The sequence below is a fragment of the Garra rufa genome, unplaced genomic scaffold (genome assembly GCF_049309525.1).
Source record: "Garra rufa unplaced genomic scaffold, GarRuf1.0 hap1_unplaced_004, whole genome shotgun sequence".
In the NCBI taxonomy this organism is placed as follows: domain Eukaryota; kingdom Metazoa; phylum Chordata; class Actinopteri; order Cypriniformes; family Cyprinidae; genus Garra; species Garra rufa.
In genome coordinates, this window is record NW_027394279.1 from 2,296,160 (window position 1) to 2,317,973 (window position 21,814).

Consider the following 21,814-nt stretch of genomic DNA (forward strand, 5'->3'; position numbering starts at 1 on the left):
ACAAAGTTAGTTCAGGCAATGCAAGCTTAATCTCTGTCCCACTTTAAATTTACACTCTGTGCATGAATAAAAGCTATTTTGCAACACAGAGAAACATATCTGAAGGTGTTAGAAGTGTTTTGCATGATTTTTGAAGTTAGACCCTGAAATGTCAGAAAACAGCGTTTCAGCGCAGAACAAAGTTGGTTCAGGCAATGCAAGCTGAATCTCTGTCCCACTTTAAATTTACACTCCGTGCATGAATAAAACCTATTTTGCAACACAGAGAAACATATCTGAAGGTGTTAGAAGTGTTTTGCATGATTTTTGAAGTTAGACCCTGAAATGTCAGAAAACAGCGTTTCAGCGCAGAACAAAGTTGGTTCAGGCAATGCAAGTTGAATCTCGGTCCCACTTTAACTTTGCAGTCTGTGCATGAATAAAAGCTATTTTGCAACACAGAGAAACATATCTGAAGGTGTTAGAAGTGTTTTGCATGATTTTTGAAGTTAGACCCTGAAATGTCAGAAAACAGCGTTTCAGCGCAGAACAAAGTTGGTTCAGGCAATGCAAGCTGAATCTCTGTCCCACTTTAAATTTACACTCTGTGCATGAATAAAACCTATTTTGCAACACAGAGAAACATATCTGAAGGTGTTAGAAGTGTTTTGCATGATTTTTGAAGGTAGACCCTGAAATGTCAGAAAACAGCTTTTCAGCGCAGAACAAAGTTGGTTCAGGCAATGCAAGCTGAATCTCTGTCCCACTTTAAATTTACACTCTGTGCATGAATAAAAGCTATTTTGCAACACAGAGAAACATATCTGAAGGTGTTAGAAGTGTTTTGCATGATTTTTGAAGTTAGACCCTGAAATGTCAGAAAACAGCGTTTCAGCGCAGAACAAAGTTGGTTCAGGCAATGCAAGCTGAATCTCTGTCCCACTTTAACTTTGCAGTCTGTGCATGAATAAAAGCTATTTTGCAACACAGAGAAACATATCTTAAGGTGTTAGAAGTGTTTTGCATGATTTTTGAAGTTAGACCCTGAAATGTCAGAAAACAGCATTTCAGCGCAGAACAAAGTTGGTTCAGGCAATGCAAGCTGAATCTCTGTCCCACTTTAAATTTACACTCTGTGCATGAATAAAAGCTATTTTGCAACACAGAGAAACATATCTGAAGGTGTTAGAAGTGTTTTGCATGATTTTTGAAGTTAGACCCTGAAATGTCAGAAAACAGCGTTTCAGCGCAGAACAAAGTTAGTTCAGGCAATGCAAGCTTAATCTCTGTCCCACTTTAAATTTACACTCTGTGCATGAATAAAAGCTATTTTGCAACACAGAGAAACATATCTGAAGGTGTTAGAAGTGTTTTGCATGATTTTTGAAGTTAGACCCTGAAATGTCAGAAAACAGCGTTTCAGCGCAGAACAAAGTTGGTTCAGGCAATGCAAGCTGAATCTCTGTCCCACTTTAACTTTGCAGTCTGTGCATGAATAAAACCTATTTTGCAACACAGAGAAACATATCTGAAGGTGTTAGAAGTGTTTTGCATGATTTTTGAAGTTAGACCCTGAAATGTCAGAAAACAGCGTTTCAGCGCAGAACAAAGTTGGTTCAGGCAATGCAAGCTGAATCTCTGTCCCACTTTAACTTTGCAGTCTGTGCATGAATAAAAGCTATTTTGCAACACAGAGAAACATATCTGAAGGTGTTAGAAGTGTTTTGCATGAATTTTGAAGTTAGACCCTGAAATGTCAGAAAACAGCGTTTCAGCGCAGAACAAAGTTGGTTCAGGCAATGCAAGCTGAATCTCTGTCCCACTTTAAATTTACACTCCGTGCATGAATAAAACCTATTTTGCAACACAGAGAAACATATCTGAAGGTGTTAGAAGTGTTTTGCATGATTTTTGAAGTTAGACCCTGAAATGTCAGAAAACAGCGTTTCAGCGCAGAACAAAGTTGGTTCAGGCAATGCAAGCTGAATCTCGGTCCCACTTTAACTTTGCAGTCTGTGCATGAATAAAAGCTATTTTGCAACACAGAGAAACATATCTGAAGGTGTTAGAAGTGTTTTGCATGATTTTTGAAGTTAGACCCTGAAATGTCAGAAAACAGCGTTTCAGCGCAGAACAAAGTTGGTTCAGGCAATGCAAGCTGAATCTCTGTCCCACTTTAACTTTGCAGTCTGTGCATGAATAAAAGCTATTTTGCAACACAGAGAAACATATCTTAAGGTGTTAGAAGTGTTTTGCATGATTTTTGAAGTTAGACCCTGAAATGTCAGAAAACAGCATTTCAGCGCAGAACAAAGTTGGTTCAGGCAATGCAAGCTGAATCTCTGTCCCACTTTAAATTTACACTCTGTGCATGAATAAAAGCTATTTTGCAACACAGAGAAACATATCTGAAGGTGTTAGAAGTGTTTTGCATGATTTTTGAAGTTAGACCCTGAAATGTCAGAAAACAGCGTTTCAGCGCAGAACAAAGTTAGTTCAGGCAATGCAAGCTTAATCTCTGTCCCACTTTAAATTTACACTCTGTGCATGAATAAAAGCTATTTTGCAACACAGAGAAACATATCTGAAGGTGTTAGAAGTGTTTTGCATGATTTTTGAAGTTAGACCCTGAAATGTCAGAAAACAGCGTTTCAGCGCAGAACAAAGTTGGTTCAGGCAATGCAAGCTGAATCTCTGTCCCACTTTAACTTTGCAGTCTGTGCATGAATAAAACCTATTTTGCAACACAGAGAAACATATCTGAAGGTGTTAGAAGTGTTTTGCATGATTTTTGAAGTTAGACCCTGAAATGTCAGAAAACAGCGTTTCAGCGCAGAACAAAGTTGGTTCAGGCAATGCAAGCTGAATCTCGGTCCCACTTTAACTTTGCAGTCTGTGCATGAATAAAACCTATTTTGCAACACAGAGAAACATATCTGAAGGTGTTAGAAGTGTTTTGCATGATTTTTGAAGTTAGACGCTGAAATGTCAGAAAACAGCTTTTCAGCGCAGAACAAAGTTGGTTCAGGCAATGCAAGCTGAATCTCTGTCCCACTTTAAATTTACACTCTGTGCATGAATAAAAGCTATTTTGCAACACAGAGAAACATATCTGAAGGTGTTAGAAGTGTTTTGCATGATTTTTGAAGTTAGACCCTGAAATGTCAGAAAACAGCGTTTCAGCGCAGAACAAAGTTGGTTCAGGCAATGCAAGCTGAATCTCTGTCCAACTTTAACTTTGCAGTCTGTGCATGAATAAACCCTATTTTGCAACACAGAGAAACATATCTGAAGGTGTTAGAAGTGTTTTGCATGATTTTTGAAGTTAGACCCTGAAATGTCAGAAAACAGCGTTTCAGCGCAGAACAAAGTTGGTTCAGGCAATGCAAGCTGAATCTCTGTCCCACTTTAACTTTGCAGTCTGTGCATGAATAAAACCTATTTTGCAACACAGAGAAACATATCTGAAGGTGTTAGAAGTGTTTTGCATGATTTTTGAAGTTAGACCCTGAAATGTCAGAAAACAGCGTTTCAGCGCAGAACAAAGTTGGTTCAGGCAATGCAAGCTGAATCTCGGTCCCACTTTAACTTTGCAGTCTGTGCATGAATAAAAGCTATTTTGCAACACAGAGTAACATATCTGAAGGTGTTAGAAGTGTTTTGCATGATTTTTGAAGTTAGACCCTGAAATGTCAGAAAACAGCGTTTCAGAACAGAACAAAGTTGGTTCAGGCAATGCAAGCTGAATCTCTGTCCCACTTTAACTTTGCAGTCTGTGCATGAATAAAACCTATTTTGCAACACAGAGAAACATATCTGAAGGTGTTAGAAGTGTTTTGCATGATTTTTGAAGCTAGACCCTGAAATGTCAGAAAACAGCTTTTCAGCGCAGAACAAAGTTGGTTCAGGCAATGCAAGCTGAATCTCTGTCCCACTTTAAATTTACACTCTGTGCATGAATAAAACCTATTTAGCAACACAGAGAAACATATCTTAAGGTGTTAGAAGTGTTTTGCATGATTTTTGAAATTAGACCCTGAAATGTCAGAAAACAGCGTTTCAGCGCAGAACAAAGTTGGTTCAGGCAATGCAAGCTGAATCTCTGTCCCACTTTAAATTTACACTCTGTGCATGAATAAAAGCTATTTTGCAACACAGAGAAACATATCTGAAGGTGTTAGAAGTGTTTTGCATGATTTTTGAAGTTAGACCCTGAAATGTCAGAAAACAGCGTTTCAGCGCAGAACAAAGTTGGTTCAGGCAATGCAAGCTGAATCTCTGTCCCACTTTAAATTTACACTCCGTGCATGAATAAAACCTATTTTGCAACACAGAGAAACATATCTGAAGGTGTTAGAAGTGTTTTGCATGATTTTTGAAGTTAGACCCTGAAATGTCAGAAAACAGCGTTTCAGCGCAGAACAAAGTTGGTTCAGGCAATGCAAGCTGAATCTCGGTCCCACTTTAACTTTGCAGTCTGTGCATGAATAAAAGCTATTTTGCAACACAGAGAAACATATCTGAAGGTGTTAGAAGTGTTTTGCATGATTTTTGAAGTTAGGCCCTGAAATGTCAGAAAACAGCGTTTCAGCGCAGAACAAAGTTGGTTCAGGCAATGCAAGCTGAATCTCTGTCCCACTTTAAATTTACACTCTGTGCATGAATAAAACCTATTTTGCAACACAGAGAAACATATCTGAAGGTGTTAGAAGTGTTTTGCATGATTTTTGAAGGTAGACCCTGAAATGTCAGAAAACAGCTTTTCAGCGCAGAACAAAGTTGGTTCAGGCAATGCAAGCTGAATCTCTGTCCCACTTTAAATTTACACTCTGTGCATGAATAAAAGCTATTTTGCAACACAGAGAAACATATCTGAAGGTGTTAGAAGTGTTTTGCATGATTTTTGAAGTTAGACCCTGAAATGTCAGAAAACAGCGTTTCAGCGCAGAACAAAGTTGGTTCAGGCAATGCAAGCTGAATCTCTGTCCCACTTTAAATTTACACTCTGTGCATGAATAAAACCTATTTTGCAACACAGAGAAACATATCTGAAGGTGTTAGAAGTGTTTTGCATGATTTTTGAAGTTAGACCCTGAAATGTCAGAAAACAGCTTTTCAGCGCAGAACAAAGTTGGTTCAGGCAATGCAAGCTGAATCTCTGTCCCACTTTAAATTTACACTCTGTGCATGAATAAAAGCTATTTTGCAACACAGAGAAACATATCTGAAGGTGTTAGAAGTGTTTTGCATGATTTTTGAAGTTAGACCCTGAAATGTCAGAAAACAGCTTTTCAGCGCAGAACAAAGTTGGTTCAGGCAATGCAAGCTGAATCTCTGTCCCACTTTAAATTTACACTCTGTGCATGAATAAAAGCTATTTTGCAACACAGAGAAACATATCTGAAGGTGTTAGAAGTGTTTTGCATGATTTTTGAAGTTAGACCCTGAAATGTCAGAAAACAGCGTTTCAGCGCAGAACAAAGTTAGTTCAGGCAATGCAAGCTGAATCTCTGTCCCACTTTAAATTTACACTCTGTGCATGAATAAAACCTATTTTGCAACACAGAGAAACATATCTGAAGGTGTTAGAAGTGTTGTGCATGATTTTTGAAGTTAGACCCTGAAATGTCAGAAAACAGCTTTTCAGCGCAGAACAAAGTTGGTTCAGGCAATGCAAGCTGAATTTCTGTCCCACTTTAAATTTACACTCTGTGCATGAATAAAACCTATTTAGCAACACAGAGAAACATGTCTGAAGGTGTTAGAAGTGTTTTGCATGATTTTTGAAGTTAGACCCTGAAATGTCAGAAAACAGCGTTTCAGCGCAGAACAAAGTTGGTTCAGGCAATGCAAGCTGAATCTCTGTCCCACTTTAACTTTGCAGTCTGTGCATGAATAAAACCTATTTTGCAACACAGAGAAACATATCTGAAGGTGTTAGAAGTGTTTTGCATGATTTTTGAAGTTAGACCCTGAAATGTCAGAAAACAGCGTTTCAGCGCAGAACAAAGTTGGTTCAGGCAATGCAAGCTGAATCTCTGTCCCACTTTAACTTTGCAGTCTGTGCATGAATAAACCCTATTTTGCAACACAGAGAAACATATCTGAAGGTGTTAGAAGTGTTTTGCATGATTTTTGAAGTTAGACCCTGAAATGTCAGAAAACAGCGTTTCAGCGCAGAACAAAGTTGGTTCAGGCAATGCAAGCTGAATCTCTGTCCCACTTTAAATTTACACTCCGTGCATGAATAAAACCTATTTTGCAACACAGAGAAACATATCTGAAGGTGTTAGAAGTGTTTTGCATGATTTTTGAAGTTAGACCCTGAAATGTCAGAAAACAGCGTTTCAGCGCAGAACAAAGTTGGTTCAGGCAATGCAAGCTGAATCTCGGTCCCACTTTAACTTTGCAGTCTGTGCATGAATAAAAGCTATTTTGCAACACAGAGAAACATATCTGAAGGTGTTAGAAGTGTTTTGCATGATTTTTGAAGTTAGACCCTGAAATGTCAGAAAACAGCGTTTCAGCGCAGAACAAAGTTGGTTCAGGCAATGCAAGCTGAATCTCTGTCCCACTTTAAATTTACACTCTGTGCATGAATAAAACCTATTTTGCAACACAGAGAAACATATCTGAAGGTGTTAGAAGTGTTTTGCATGATTTTTGAAGTTAGACCCTGAAATGTCAGAAAACAGCTTTTCAGCGCAGAACAAAGTTGGTTCAGGCAATGCAAGCTGAATCTCTGTCCCACTTTAAATTTACACTCTGTGCATGAATAAAAGCTATTTTGCAACACAGAGAAACATATCTGAAGGTGTTAGAAGTGTTTTGCATGATTTTTGAAGTTAGACCCTGAAATGTCAGAAAACAGCTTTTCAGCGCAGAACAAAGTTGGTTCAGGCAATGCAAGCTGAATCTCTGTCCCACTTTAAATTTACACTCTGTGCATGAATAAAAGCTATTTTGCAACACAGAGAAACATATCTGAAGGTGTTAGAAGTGTTTTGCATGATTTTTGAAGTTAGACCCTGAAATGTCAGAAAACAGCGTTTCAGCGCAGAACAAAGTTGGTTTTCAGGCAATGCAAGCTGAATCTCTGTCCCACTTTAAATGTACACTCTGTGCATGAATAAAAGCTATTTTGCAACACAGAGAAACATATCTGAAGGTGTTAGAAGTGTTTTGCATGATTTTTGAAGTTAGACCCTGAAATGTCAGAAAACAGCGTTTCAGCGCAGAACAAAGTTGGTTCAGGCAATGCAAGCTGAATCTCGGTCCCACTTTAACTTTGCAGTCTGTGCATGAATAAAACCTATTTTGCAACACAGAGAAACATATCTGAAGGTGTTAGAAGTGTTTTGCATGATTTTTGAAGTTAGACCCTGAAATGTCAGAAAACAGCGTTTCAGCGCAGAACAAAGTTGGTTCAGGCAATGCAAGCTGAATCTCGGTCCCACTTTAACTTTGCAGTCTGTGCATGAATAAAAGCTATTTTGCAACACAGAGAAACATATCTGAAGGTGTTAGAAGTGTTTTGCATGATTTTTGAAGTTAGACCCTGAAATGTCAGAAAACAGCGTTTCAGCGCAGAACAAAGTTGGTTCAGGCAATGCAAGCTGAATCTCTGTCCCACTTTAAATTTACACTCTGTGCATGAATAAAACCTATTTTGCAACACAGAGAAACATATCTGAAGGTGTTAGAAGTGTTTTGCATGATTTTTGAAGTTAGACCCTGAAATGTCAGAAAACAGCTTTTCAGCGCAGAACAAAGTTGGTTCAGGCAATGCAAGCTGAATCTCTGTCCCACTTTAAATTTACACTCTGTGCATGAATAAAAGCTATTTTGCAACACAGAGAAACATATCTGAAGGTGTTAGAAGTGTTTTGCATGATTTTTGAAGTTAGACCCTGAAATGTCAGAAAACAGCTTTTCAGCGCAGAACAAAGTTGGTTCAGGCAATGCAAGCTGAATCTCTGTCCCACTTTAAATTCACACTCTGTGCATGAATAAAAGCTATTTTGCAACACAGAGAAACATATCTGAAGGTGTTAGAAGTGTTTTGCATGATTTTTGAAGCTAGACCCTGAAATGTCAGAAAACAGCTTTTCAGCGCAGAACAAAGTTGGTTCAGGCAATGCAAGCTGAATCTCTGTCCCACTTTAAATTTACACTCTGTGCATGAATAAAACCTATTTAGCAACACAGAGAAACATGTCTGAAGGTGTTAGAAGTGTTTTGCATGATTTTTGAAGTTAGACCCTGAAATGTCAGAAAACAGCGTTTCAGCGCAGAAAAAAGTTGGTTCAGGCAATGCAAGCTGAATCTCTGTCCCACTTTAACTTTGCAGTCTGTGCATGAATAAAACCTATTTTGCAACACAGAGAAACATATCTGAAGGTGTTAGAAGTGTTTTGCATGATTTTTGAAGTTAGACCCTGAAATGTCAGAAAACAGCGTTTCAGCGCAGAACAAAGTTGGTTCAGGCAATGCAAGCTGAATCTCTGTCCCACTTTAACCTTGCAGTCTGTGCATGAATAAAACCTATTTTGCAACACAGAGAAACATATCTGAAGGTGTTAGAAGTGTTTTGCATGATTTTTGAAGTTAGACCCTGAAATGTCAGAAAACAGCGTTTCAGCGCAGAACAAAGTTGGTTCAGGCAATGCAAGCTGAATCTCTGTCCCACTTTAAATTTACACTCCGTGCATGAATAAAACCTATTTTGCAACACAGAGAAACATATCTGAAGGTGTTAGAAGTGTTTTGCATGATTTTTGAAGTTAGACCCTGAAATGTCAGAAAACAGAGTTTCAGCGCAGAACAAAGTTGGTTCAGGCAATGCAAGCTGAATCTCGGTCCCACTTTAACTTTGCAGTCTGTGCATGAATAAAAGCTATTTTGCAACACAGAGAAACATATCTGAAGGTGTTAGAAGTGTTTTGCATGATTTTTGAAGTTAGACCCTGAAATGTCAGAAAACAGCGTTTCAGCGCAGAACAAAGTTGGTTCAGGCAATGCAAGCTGAATCTCTGTCCCACTTTAAATTTACACTCTGTGCATGAATAAAAGCTATTTTGCAACACAGAGAAACATATCTGAAGGTGTTAGAAGTGTTTTGCATGATTTTTGAAGTTAGACCCTGAAATGTCAGAAAACAGCTTTTCAGCGCAGAACAAAGTTGGTTCAGGCAATGCAAGCTGAATCTCTGTCCCACTTTAAATTTACACTCTGTGCATGAATAAAAGCTATTTTGCAACACAGAGAAACATATCTGAAGGTGTTAGAAGTGTTTTGCATGATTTTTGAAGTTAGACCCTGAAATGTCAGAAAACAGCGTTTCAGCGCAGAACAAAGTTAGTTCAGGCAATGCAAGCTGAATCTCTGTCCCACTTTAAATTTACACTCTGTGCATGAATAAAACCTATTTTGCAACACAGAGAAACATATCTGAAGGTGTTAGAAGTGTTTTGCATGATTTTTGAAGTTAGACCCTGAAATGTCAGAAAACAGCTTTTCAGCGCAGAACAAAGTTGGTTCAGGCAATGCAAGCTGAATCTCTGTCCCACTTTAAATTTACACTCTGTGCATGAATAAAACCTATTTAGCAACACAGAGAAACATGTCTGAAGGTGTTAGAAGTGTTTTGCATGATTTTTGAAGTTAGACCCTGAAATGTCAGAAAACAGCGTTTCAGCGCAGAACAAAGTTGGTTCAGGCAATGCAAGCTCAATCTCTGTCCCACTTTAACTTTGCAGTCTGTGCATGAATAAAACCTATTTTGCAACACAGAGAAACATATCTGAAGGTGTTAGAAGTGTTTTGCATGATTTTTGAAGTTAAACCCTGAAATGTCAGAAAACAGCGTTTCAGCGTAGAACAAAGTTGGTTCAGGCAATGCAAGCTGAATCTCTGTCCCACTTTAACTTTGCAGTCTGTGCATGAATAAAACCTATTTTGCAACACAGAGAAACATATCTGAAGGTGTTAGAAATGTTTTGCATGATTTTTGAAGTTAGACCCTGAAATGTCAGAAAACAGCGTTTCAGCGCAGAACAAAGTTGGTTCAGGCAATGCAAGCTGAATCTCGGTCCCACTTTAACTTTGCAGTCTGTGCATGAATAAAAGCTATTTTGCAACACAGAGAAACATATCTGAAGGTGTTAGAAGTGTTTTGCATGATTTTTGAAGTTAGACCCTGAAATGTCAGAAAACAGCGTTTCAGCGCAGAACAAAGTTGGTTCAGGCAATGCAAGCTGAATCTCTGTCCCACTTTAAATTTACACTCTGTGCATGAATAAAACCTATTTTGCAACACAGAGAAACATATCTGAAGGTGTTAGAAGTGTTTTGCATGATTTTTGAAGGTAGACCCTGAAATGTCAGAAAACAGCTTTTCAGCGCAGAACAAAGTTGGTTCAGGCAATGCAAGCTGAATCTCTGTCCCACTTTAAATTTACACTCTGTGCATGAATAAAAGCTATTTTGCAACACAGAGAAACATATCTGAAGGTGTTAGAAGTGTTTTGCATGATTTTTGAAGTTAGACCCTGAAATGTCAGAAAACAGCGTTTCAGCGCAGAACAAAGTTGGTTCAGGCAATGCAAGCTGAATCTCTGTCCCACTTTAACTTTGCAGTCTGTGCATGAATAAAAGCTATTTTGCAACACAGAGAAACATATCTTAAGGTGTTAGAAGTGTTTTGCATGATTTTTGAAGTTAGACCCTGAAATGTCAGAAAACAGCATTTCAGCGCAGAACAAAGTTGGTTCAGGCAATGCAAGCTGAATCTCTGTCCCACTTTAAATTTACACTCTGTGCATGAATAAAAGCTATTTTGCAACACAGAGAAACATATCTGAAGGTGTTAGAAGTGTTTTGCATGATTTTTGAAGTTAGACCCTGAAATGTCAGAAAACAGCGTTTCAGCGCAGAACAAAGTTAGTTCAGGCAATGCAAGCTTAATCTCTGTCCCACTTTAAATTTACACTCTGTGCATGAATAAAAGCTATTTTGCAACACAGAGAAACATATCTGAAGGTGTTAGAAGTGTTTTGCATGATTTTTGAAGTTAGACCCTGAAATGTCAGAAAACAGCGTTTCAGCGCAGAACAAAGTTGGTTCAGGCAATGCAAGCTGAATCTCTGTCCCACTTTAACTTTGCAGTCTGTGCATGAATAAAACCTATTTTGCAACACAGAGAAACATATCTGAAGTTGTTAGAAGTGTTTTGCATGATTTTTGAAGTTAGACCCTGAAATGTCAGAAAACAGCGTTTCAGCGCAGAACAAAGTTGGTTCAGGCAATGCAAGCTGAATCTCGGTCCCACTTTAACTTTGCAGTCTGTGCATGAATAAAACCTATTTTGCAACACAGAGAAACATATCTGAAGGTGTTAGAAGTGTTTTGCATGATTTTTGAAGTTAGACGCTGAAATGTCAGAAAACAGCTTTTCAGCGCAGAACAAAGTTGGTTCAGGCAATGCAAGCTGAATCTCTGTCCCACTTTAAATTTACACTCTGTGCATGAATAAAAGCTATTTTGCAACACAGAGAAACATATCTGAAGGTGTTAGAAGTGTTTTGCATGATTTTTGAAGTTAGACCCTGAAATGTCAGAAAACAGCGTTTCAGCGCAGAACAAAGTTGGTTCAGGCAATGCAAGCTGAATCTCTGTCCAACTTTAACTTTGCAGTCTGTGCATGAATAAACCCTATTTTGCAACACAGAGAAACATATCTGAAGGTGTTAGAAGTGTTTTGCATGATTTTTGAAGTTAGACCCTGAAATGTCAGAAAACAGCGTTTCAGCGCAGAACAAAGTTGGTTCAGGCAATGCAAGCTGAATCTCTGTCCCACTTTAACTTTGCAGTCTGTGCATGAATAAAACCTATTTTGCAACACAGAGAAACATATCTGAAGGTGTTAGAAGTGTTTTGCATGATTTTTGAAGTTAGACCCTGAAATGTCAGAAAACAGCGTTTCAGCGCAGAACAAAGTTGGTTCAGGCAATGCAAGCTGAATCTCGGTCCCACTTTAACTTTGCAGTCTGTGCATGAATAAAAGCTAATTTGCAACACAGAGTAACATATCTGAAGGTGTTAGAAGTGTTTTGCATGATTTTTGAAGTTAGACCCTGAAATGTCAGAAAACAGCGTTTCAGAACAGAACAAAGTTGGTTCAGGCAATGCAAGCTGAATCTCTGTCCCACTTTAACTTTGCAGTCTGTGCATGAATAAAACCTATTTTGCAACACAGAGAAACATATCTGAAGGTGTTAGAAGTGTTTTGCATGATTTTTGAAGCTAGACCCTGAAATGTCAGAAAACAGCTTTTCAGCGCAGAACAAAGTTGGTTCAGGCAATGCAAGCTGAATCTCTGTCCCACTTTAAATTTACACTCTGTGCATGAATAAAACCTATTTAGCAACACAGAGAAACATATCTTAAGGTGTTAGAAGTGTTTTGCATGATTTTTGAAATTAGACCCTGAAATGTCAGAAAACAGCGTTTCAGCGCAGAACAAAGTTGGTTCAGGCAATGCAAGCTGAATCTCTGTCCCACTTTAAATTTACACTCTGTGCATGAATAAAAGCTATTTTGCAACACAGAGAAACATATCTGAAGGTGTTAGAAGTGTTTTGCATGATTTTTGAAGTTAGACCCTGAAATGTCAGAAAACAGCGTTTCAGCGCAGAACAAAGTTGGTTCAGGCAATGCAAGCTGAATCTCTGTCCCACTTTAAATTTACACTCCGTGCATGAATAAAACCTATTTTGCAACACAGAGAAACATATCTGAAGGTGTTAGAAGTGTTTTGCATGATTTTTGAAGTTAGACCCTGAAATGTCAGAAAACAGCGTTTCAGCGCAGAACAAAGTTGGTTCAGGCAATGCAAGCTGAATCTCGGTCCCACTTTAACTTTGCAGTCTGTGCATGAATAACAGCTATTTTGCAACACAGAGAAACATATCTGAAGGTGTTAGAAGTGTTTTGCATGATTTTTGAAGTTAGACCCTGAAATGTCAGAAAACAGCGTTTCAGCGCAGAACAAAGTTGGTTCAGGCAATGCAAGCTGAATCTCTGTCCCACTTTAAATTTACACTCTGTGCATGAATAAAACCTATTTTGCAACACAGAGAAACATATCTGAAGGTGTTAGAAGTGTTTTGCATGATTTTTGAAGGTAGACCCTGAAATGTCAGAAAACAGCTTTTCAGCGCAGAACAAAGTTGGTTCAGGCAATGCAAGCTGAATCTCTGTCCCACTTTAAATTTACACTCTGTGCATGAATAAAAGCTATTTTGCAACACAGAGAAACATATCTGAAGGTGTTAGAAGTGTTTTGCATGATTTTTGAAGTTAGACCCTGAAATGTCAGAAAACAGCGTTTCAGCGCAGAACAAAGTTGGTTCAGGCAATGCAAGCTGAATCTCTGTCCCACTTTAAATTTACACTCTGTGCATGAATAAAACCTATTTTGCAACACAGAGAAACATATCTGAAGGTGTTAGAAGTGTTTTGCATGATTTTTGAAGTTAGACCCTGAAATGTCAGAAAACAGCTTTTCAGCGCAGAACAAAGTTGGTTCAGGCAATGCAAGCTGAATCTCTGTCCCACTTTAAATTTACACTCTGTGCATGAATAAAAGCTATTTTGCAACACAGAGAAACATATCTGAAGGTGTTAGAAGTGTTTTGCATGATTTTTGAAGTTAGACCCTGAAATGTCAGAAAACAGCTTTTCAGCGCAGAACAAAGTTGGTTCAGGCAATGCAAGCTGAATCTCTGTCCCACTTTAAATTTACACTCTGTGCATGAATAAAAGCTATTTTGCAACACAGAGAAACATATCTGAAGGTGTTAGAAGTGTTTTGCATGATTTTTGAAGTTAGACCCTGAAATGTCAGAAAACAGCGTTTCAGCGCAGAACAAAGTTAGTTCAGGCAATGCAAGCTGAATCTCTGTCCCACTTTAAATTTACACTCTGTGCATGAATAAAACCTATTTTGCAACACAGAGAAACATATCTGAAGGTGTTAGAAGTGTTGTGCATGATTTTTGAAGTTAGACCCTGAAATGTCAGAAAACAGCTTTTCAGCGCAGAACAAAGTTGGTTCAGGCAATGCAAGCTGAATTTCTGTCCCACTTTAAATTTACACTCTGTGCATGAATAAAACCTATTTAGCAACACAGAGAAACATGTCTGAAGGTGTTAGAAGTGTTTTGCATGATTTTTGAAGTTAGACCCTGAAATGTCAGAAAACAGCGTTTCAGCGCAGAACAAAGTTGGTTCAGGCAATGCAAGCTGAATCTCTGTCCCACTTTAACTTTGCAGTCTGTGCATGAATAAAACCTATTTTGCAACACAGAGAAACATATCTGAAGGTGTTAGAAGTGTTTTGCATGATTTTTGAAGTTAGACCCTGAAATGTCAGAAAACAGCGTTTCAGCGCAGAACAAAGTTGGTTCAGGCAATGCAAGCTGAATCTCTGTCCCACTTTAACTTTGCAGTCTGTGCATGAATAAACCCTATTTTGCAACACAGAGAAACATATCTGAAGGTGTTAGAAGTGTTTTGCATGATTTTTGAAGTTAGACCCTGAAATGTCAGAAAACAGCGTTTCAGCGCAGAACAAAGTTGGTTTTCAGGCAATGCAAGCTGAATCTCTGTCCCACTTTAAATGTACACTCTGTGCATGAATAAAAGCTATTTTGCAACACAGAGAAACATATCTGAAGGTGTTAGAAGTGTTTTGCATGATTTTTGAAGTTAGACCCTGAAATGTCAGAAAACAGCGTTTCAGCGCAGAACAAAGTTGGTTCAGGCAATGCAAGCTGAATCTCGGTCCCACTTTAACTTTGCAGTCTGTGCATGAATAAAACCTATTTTGCAACACAGAGAAACATATCTGAAGGTGTTAGAAGTGTTTTGCATGATTTTTGAAGTTAGACCCTGAAATGTCAGAAAACAGCGTTTCAGCGCAGAACAAAGTTGGTTCAGGCAATGCAAGCTGAATCTCGGTCCCACTTTAACTTTGCAGTCTGTGCATGAATAAAAGCTATTTTGCAACACAGAGAAACATATCTGAAGGTGTTAGAAGTGTTTTGCATGATTTTTGAAGTTAGACCCTGAAATGTCAGAAAACAGCGTTTCAGCGCAGAACAAAGTTGGTTCAGGCAATGCAAGCTGAATCTCTGTCCCACTTTAAATTTACACTCTGTGCATGAATAAAACCTATTTTGCAACACAGAGAAACATATCTGAAGGTGTTAGAAGTGTTTTGCATGATTTTTGAAGTTAGACCCTGAAATGTCAGAAAACAGCTTTTCAGCGCAGAACAAAGTTGGTTCAGGCAATGCAAGCTGAATCTCTGTCCCACTTTAAATTTACACTCTGTGCATGAATAAAAGCTATTTTGCAACACAGAGAAACATATCTGAAGGTGTTAGAAGTGTTTTGCATGATTTTTGAAGTTAGACCCTGAAATGTCAGAAAACAGCTTTTCAGCGCAGAACAAAGTTGGTTCAGGCAATGCAAGCTGAATCTCTGTCCCACTTTAAATTCACACTCTGTGCATGAATAAAAGCTATTTTGCAACACAGAGAAACATATCTGAAGGTGTTAGAAGTGTTTTGCATGATTTTTGAAGCTAGACCCTGAAATGTCAGAAAACAGCTTTTCAGCGCAGAACAAAGTTGGTTCAGGCAATGCAAGCTGAATCTCTGTCCCACTTTAAATTTACACTCTGTGCATGAATAAAACCTATTTAGCAACACAGAGAAACATGTCTGAAGGTGTTAGAAGTGTTTTGCATGATTTTTGAAGTTAGACCCTGAAATGTCAGAAAACAGCGTTTCAGCGCAGAACAAAGTTGGTTCAGGCAATGCAAGCTGAATCTCTGTCCCACTTTAACTTTGCAGTCTGTGCATGAATAAAACCTATTTTGCAACACAGAGAAACATATCTGAAGGTGTTAGAAGTGTTTTGCATGATTTTTGAAGTTAGACCCTGAAATGTCAGAAAACAGCTTTTCAGCGCAGAACAAAGTTGGTTCAGGCAATGCAAGCTGAATCTCTGTCCCACTTTAAATTTACACTCTGTGCATGAATAAAAGCTATTTTGCAACACAGAGAAACATATCTGAAGGTGTTAGAAGTGTTTTGCATGATTTTTGAAGTTAGACCCTGAAATGTCAGAAAACGTACTCGGTTACTTTCGTAACCTCGGTTCCCTGAGATACGGGAACGAGTACTGCGTCGAAGACGCTATGGGAAAAGCTCCTTTTCTCCTGAGACTGAAGCATTTCAATAACGCAGTGTAACTGCACGGCCATTGGTTCGTGCAGTGATAAAAAGACGAACCAATGGCTCGGCAGCGGAGATTCGCGCCCGATCGCGCCAAAAGGGGCGGAGTATCTGGCTATATAAGCGTGCATTTAGCCATAGGATCTCAGGTACTTCGACTGAAGCGACGACTGAGTCGTGCAGCTACATAGCACGGCCAGCAACGCAGTACTCGTTCCCGTATCTCAGGGAACCGAGGTTACGAAAGTAACCGAGTACGTTCCCTTTCGATACTTTCACTCGTACTGCGTCGAAGACGCTATGGGGAACCAGTACAATCCCGCCGTTGCTATGGTAGAGGAACGACTGACACGGCCCTAGCACTGAAGGGCTAGTATGGGCCAATCTGTTTAATCAAGATAACGTGATAAACATCCGTTCCAGGGATTTAAGTGCAGTTTGGAGCTCCACTGAGGCCAAAGCGTACCACATAACATTTATTACTGGTAACAGTTATCCCATTATGCAGAAGCACCCGAGTCTGTAAGACCGGGACGTCCAGATTATAAAATCTAGCAAATGTGGACGGCGAGGCCCAGCCGGCCGCCGCACAAATTTCTGCTATGGAAACGCCACTAGACCAGGCCCAGGACGAGGCGATGCCTCTAGTCGAATGGGCTCTTACCCCCATGGGACATTGTAGGCCCAAAGAAGAGTAAGCCAGCATGATGGCTTCTACTATCCATTTGGATAACCTGTTTCGTGACCGAAGACCCCTTGGCGCGGCCACCGAAACACACAAACAGCTGTTCTGACTGCCTAAAGGAAGCAGAACGCTCTACATAACACCTCAATGCCCTAACGGGGCAGAGGGGATTAAAATCCTGGTCTTGCTCCGAAGGAGGAAGAGCCAAGAGGGAAATAATTTGGTCTCTGAATGGCGTCGAGAGACTTTAGGTACATAACCACGTCTTGGCTTCAGGATGACTTTAGAGTCATTTAGCCCGAATTCCAAGCATATGGGGCTCACAAAGAGCGCCTGTAGTTCACCCATACGTTTGACTGATGCCAATGCTAAGAGCAGGGCAGTTTTCAGCGTTAGAGGGCGAAGGTCAGTGGACTGAAGCGGCTCAAAGGGAGGGCTTCTCAGAGCCCTCAGCACCGTGGGTAGGTCCCAAGAAGGGACTGTGATGGGGCGAAGGGGGGTTAAGCCTTCTTGACCCCTTCAAGAAACGAACGACCAGATCGTTCTTTCCCACAGATTGACCATTTATAAGGTAATGGAATGCCGCTATGGATGTCACATAGACCTTGAGCGTGGAGGGAGATCTTCCCTTGTCCAATAGCTCCTGAAGGAAGGACAATATCACTGATATGTCGCATAAATTCGGATCTGCACCGCGGGTGGAACACCAGGCGGAAAAGACAGACCACTTAAGATCATAGAGCCGCCTTGTAGAGGGTGCTCTGGCTTGAGAGATAGTGCTCAAAACGGCCTCAGGGAGACTTGTAGGCTCCCGTCGAGAGACCATACGTGCAGCGCCCACAATTCCGGTGGGGGGTGCCATAGCGTTCTGTTTGCCTGTGTTAAGAGATCTCGTCTCAGTGGAATGGGCCACGGCGCTGTTGAAAGCAGCCGAGGAAGATCTGGAAACCAATGCTGGTTCTGCCAGAATGGGGCCACTAACAGGACTTTGAGCTTCTGCTCCCTGACTCGCCTTATGACCCGTGGTACCAGGGCAGTCGGGGGAAACGCATACAAAAGGAGATTGGGCCACTCGCGGGCCAATACATCCTGTTCCTTTGAAAAATAGATTGGGCAGTGATAATTGTCTTCTGAGGCGAAAAGATCTACTTGCGCCTTGCCGAAGACCGTCCATATTTCCTGAACCATTTGGGGGTGAAGCATCCACTCGTCTGAGGAGACGTTGCTCCGAGACAGCATGTCTGCTCCCTGGTTCAGTCTGCCTGGCACATGTGTTGCTCTCAACGAGCGGAAGTGCAGTTGAGCCCACTTTAGGAGACGTTTCACTAACGTGATAGATGTCTCGACGAAAGACCTCCCTGGTGATTTATGTAAGACACCACTGTCATACTGTCCGAGCGGACTAAGACGTGGTTTCCCTTTAAGACCGGCAGAAGGGTGTGGAGGCCTAAACATACTGCTAGCATTCCTAGGCAGTTGATGTGAAGGCGACTCTCTGCTTTCGACCATTGGTCGAATGCAGGCTGGCTGTCGCACAGTGCCCCCCAACCTGAGTTGGAGGCATCTGTCGAGACCACTTTCCTTCTAAATACCATGTCCAGGGGAACGCCCTGTTCCATCCATTGAGAGTTCTTCCAAGGAATCAGAGCTGTGACACAGGCCTGATCTACCTTGATACGTAGGCGTCCTAGACGCCAGGCTTGAGGAGGAACCTTTGGTTTCAGCCAGAACTGCAGAGGGTGCATTTGAAGCAGGCCCAACTGAAGTACTGGGGATGCCGAGGCCATCAGGCCGAGCATCTTCTGAAAAGCCTTGAGAGGGCGAAGGGCTCCGACTTTGAAGGAGGCCGCGAGCCTGCAAATAGCCTGGGCTCGTTGCGGCGCAACTCCATTCGGGTTGAGTCGAAAACTGCTCCCAGGAATGAAATACGTTGGCTGGGAGACAGCACGCTCTTGGCAAAATTGACCCTGAGTCCTAGGCACACTAAGTGGCTGAGGATTATGGATCTGTGGTGTATTAGCTCGTCCTCCGACTGGGCCAGGATGAGCCAGTCGTCGAGGTAATTCGAGACGCGGATTCCCATCTGTCTCAGGGGGGAAAAGCGCTGCGTCCATGCACTTCGTAAACGTGCGGGGAGCTAAGGACAGTCCGAACAGAAGGACTGTATATTGATAAGCCAATACCTCGAAGGCGAATCTCAAGAATTGCCTGTGACGGGGGGCAATCTGGATATGGAAGTATGCATCTTTCAGATCCAGTGAGCAAAAGCAGTCCTCTGTGCATATCTGCGAGAGGATCTGCTTTAGCGTAAGCATTCTGAACGGCCGTCTCATGAGGGCGCGATTCAGACGTCTGAGGTCGAGGATGGGTCTTAGACTGCCATCCTTCTTTGGAACGAGGAAGAAACGGCTGTAGAAGCCTGACTCGCTCTGTGTTGGGGGAACCGTATCTACGGCACCTTTGCCAACAAATTCCTCACCTCCGTACGCAAAACTTCTACGTCTTTGCTGTGAACTGAGGTGGAGACCCCGCTGAAGCGTGGTGGTCTTCAAGCGAACTGACGTGTGTAACCTCGTTCTATTATGCCCAGAACCCACTTGACACTCCGGGGATGGCTTGCCAGGCCTCGGCCCGCGTGGCAAGGGGTTGCATTGGTTCGAGCAACTGACCGTTATGACAATGGCAGGTTGTGAGGACGCTGTCAGAAAGGGCCCAGGGGTCACAACATTTTCCACTGAGAAAACGAGCCGCCAGTGAGATATAACACTCATCGTCTCAACAAGCGCAGCCTCAGCGTGGGCATGGCCCAGACGCATCCAATTTGAAGCTGTCAGTAATGATCAGTGACAGCATTCTCATTTAATCCACCTAAAAAGATCAAACCGCTCAAAAAGAGGAGTAATGATGATCTTTGTATTAACATATAGGTAGTTTAAAACGCTGCGCACATCCTCTCAGTTCTGCTCGTAGCAGACGAGGGGAGGGGCGGGGCCGTCTTCACTGAGAAACGAGCCGCCAGCGAGACATAACACTCATCGTCTCAACGAGCGCAGCCTCAGCGTGGGCGTGGCCAGGACGCATCCAAATTGAAGCTGTCAGTAATGATCACAGTGACAGCATTCTCCTTTAATCCACCTAAAAAGATCAAACCGCTCAAAAAGAGGAGTACTGATGATCTTTGTATAAACATAGGCAGTTTAAAACGCTGCGCACATCCTCTCAGTTCTGCTCGTAGCAGACGAGGGAGGGGCGGGGCCGTCTTCATTGAGAAATCGAGCTGTGAGCAAAGCAGATCCAGACGTAAACACTCGCAGAGAGAGCTGTCTGTCTCAGAGCATGCAACCTCAGCGTGGGCGTGGCCCAGGCGAGAGGCGCACTGAAATATGAAGCTGTCAGCAATATAGAATCATAGGTGACAGCTTTCTGCTCCGATTTGCTCAGAAGGATAGAGCCGCTCGATAAGGCGAGAGGCGCAGATCCTCACATAACACTGATCAAAGACTGCACAGAGTGACGAACGCGGGGCTTTGCCGGCGTTACGTCACTTAAGTCTGATCGCGCATTCACCGTTTCTTTCTCCGAGGTAACTGAGAGAAGAGAAACGTGAGAAGGGGGAGGCGGGGCGACTCCCGCGAGCGAACATGTCCATACTATTAATAATGAAAGCAGCTCGCCTCTGTGAGCGCGGCATAAGCGACGCATACACGAAAGCAAAGCCGTCAGTAATAGATGTAACAGTGCTTCGCTCTGATCTGCCAGGGAGGATTAAAGCCGCTCGTGTAACGAGTGCATCTGATCCTCGCGAGTAACACGCTGGCAAATCAATAAAGCTTGCACAATATGTGTCGGCATGAGAATGCTCGTGCATGATTGCTCAGCTCACAACTCGCTGCTGCTTCCTCCGAGATTACTGGGAGGAGAGAGACATGAGAGCTGGAGCGCCTTCTGCGAGCGGACCGGGCTTTCGTAGTGAACGCAGTCCATCTCCCTAGCAACACACACACACAAACAAATGCGAGCTTGTCAGATCAAAGGCAACGGGAAGAGCGAGCACGCGGGCTCACTGCCGGCGTACGATCGTTCAAACCCTGTTGTTTAGTTCCCTGACTCCACTGTCTCTTTCTCCGAGCCTTGCTGAGAGATAAGAAACGGGAGAACGGGGTTAGCGAGCGAAAAGAGCGAGACTCAAACTGTCAGCGACAGCATTCCGTCTCAGTGAGCGGCACTCACTGCCCTTCTACATCGTGCAGAGCCCTGCACGAGCCACTCGCATCGCGACATTTGCAACAACGTCGCTAGAAAATTTGCTCTTTTAGAACTTACTTCTTAGAAATAAGCCCTTTTATACTCACCGGATGGCGGCAGGGGATCAGCTGGGACCGCTGCTGCTGCGACGCTGAAGGCGGCGGAGAAGCGGCTAATCAGACGAGCAGAGAGGGTCTCTCGTTCAGCTTGATCCGCTGCGAAGGCGTGTCAACGGCGAGTAGCATCAAGTCTCGTAGATCAGCAAAGAAGTCGTCGCTGAAGGAGAAGGATCTGAGATCCTATGGCTAAATGCACGCTTATATAGCCAGATACTCCGCCCCTTTTGGCGCGATCGGGCGCGAATCATCGCCATAGGCTCGTGCAGCTCCGCTGCCGAGCCATTGGTTCGTCTTTTTATCACTGCACGAACCAATGGCCGTGCAGTTACACTGCGTTATTGAAATGCTTCAGTCTCAGGAGAAAAGGAGCTTTTCCCATAGCGTCTTCGACGCAGTACGAGTGAAAGTATCGAAAGGGAACAGCGTTTCAGCGCAGAACAAAGTTAGTTCAGGCAATGCAAGCTGAATCTCTGTCCCACTTT